The sequence below is a fragment of the Chiloscyllium punctatum genome, chromosome 36 (genome assembly GCF_047496795.1).
Source record: "Chiloscyllium punctatum isolate Juve2018m chromosome 36, sChiPun1.3, whole genome shotgun sequence".
Lineage (NCBI taxonomy): Eukaryota > Metazoa > Chordata > Chondrichthyes > Orectolobiformes > Hemiscylliidae > Chiloscyllium > Chiloscyllium punctatum.
In genome coordinates this window covers 62,063,774-62,065,132 of record NC_092774.1, presented here as the reverse complement: position 1 = coordinate 62,065,132, position 1,359 = coordinate 62,063,774, and the positions used below count along the sequence as shown (strand labels likewise).

Sequence of the window (1,359 nt, the reverse complement as noted above, 5' to 3'; positions counted from 1 at the left end):
AGCAATCTCTCTTTCTTTTTGACGACAGTTCTCAACTGTAGTCGGCAGGGTTCACACCTGCGTGGGGAAACCGCAATGGATTTCATGTCCATCGCATTCACCACTCGGCCCATCAATACAGAACCACACTGACAGCTTCATTTCCCAGGTCTCTCTGCCTGTGGAGCTGAGAAAGAGTGATTCATTGCAGAGTTTGTTTGAATCCAATCACTTCACAGGTTTCAAAAGGGTTAAATATCTGCAAATGGCGAGTCTGGATGTTTCATCCCAAAAGATGAAATGGACGGTCAGTTAAAAACAAGAACATAAATTGCAGGAGCAATTCAGCAGGTCAGGCAGCATCCGTGAAAAGAGAATCAGAGACAACATTTCAGAATTCTTTTTTCCCTCATCCAGGTTCAGCCAAACCTGCTGAGTTTTTCCAGCAGTTTCGCCTTCTGTCTCGCATTCTCAGCACCCGCAGTCCTTCACGTTAGAAATTCAATCAATTCAGAAACCTGTTTGTGCTTCCTCAGTGGAAAAGATTTCCGTTTGGGAAACATTTTCCTGACACCATTAAAAACGTGCACTTTCGCAGCCAAGAAAGCGGTACGAGCGAGAATAAGAAGCACTCCGTCCCTGGGTGGTTTCGAACCACCAACCTTTCGGTTAACAGCCGAACGCGCTGACCAATTGCGCCACAGAGACAGGTCGGAGTTCCAGCCGCACAGTGTCTTTGAGGACGCTACTATTCAATTCATAATTCAACCCGCCCCGCCCAAAATTGCCATTGTCTTCTATCAGTGTTACTTTTCCATAACAAAGCCTTGGACATTCAGTATGGAGACATGGGAACAGCCTGATCCCACCATCTGCAGGCACATCCATGTCACGAGGAACGAGCTCTCCTACACTGGGACCGTCGCCCTCCGAGCCTTTCAGTGTTTTGCCTCTACCCGAATTTCCTCATTGGCCCCGAGCCGAGAAGGGGTTTGAATTCCTGATGTGCAGAGAATTCCTTCAATGTCTCGGGTCAGTTCATGTCCCGAGAATATCAGAGTCAATCAGCCTCTTAAACAAAGGGACGGTGTCTGGACTGTCTCTGCTCAGTCGGACAGTTCATCCTTCATTCTCCTCTAATTCCACTTCCCAAAGAGTTTCTAAAGATTCACAAAGCTGGAGACTAGGATTTGTGTTTTACTTCCTGAACATTTTTCCACCTGCTAACTGACGATATTTTGCCAAAACCTCTTCCCCATTGTAACATTTGCATCATGTCCAGGGATGAGCAATTTCCATTTTGTGGAGACATTCCCAAGTTTGGGAATGTTCTCTTTGGAGCAAAGATGGTTAACTGGAGATTTCCAGGGGTTCTTGTCA

General features: G+C 46.4%; 1 non-coding gene across 1 annotated transcript; it reads right to left on the bottom strand.

The window, feature by feature from the left end:
• Positions 1 to 613: 613 nt before the first annotated feature.
• On the bottom strand, positions 614 to 687 carry trnan-guu (transfer RNA asparagine (anticodon GUU)). Its single transcript has one exon. It is a non-coding gene; the product is annotated as a tRNA-Asn (tRNA).
• Positions 688 to 1,359: the final 672 nt, after the last annotated feature.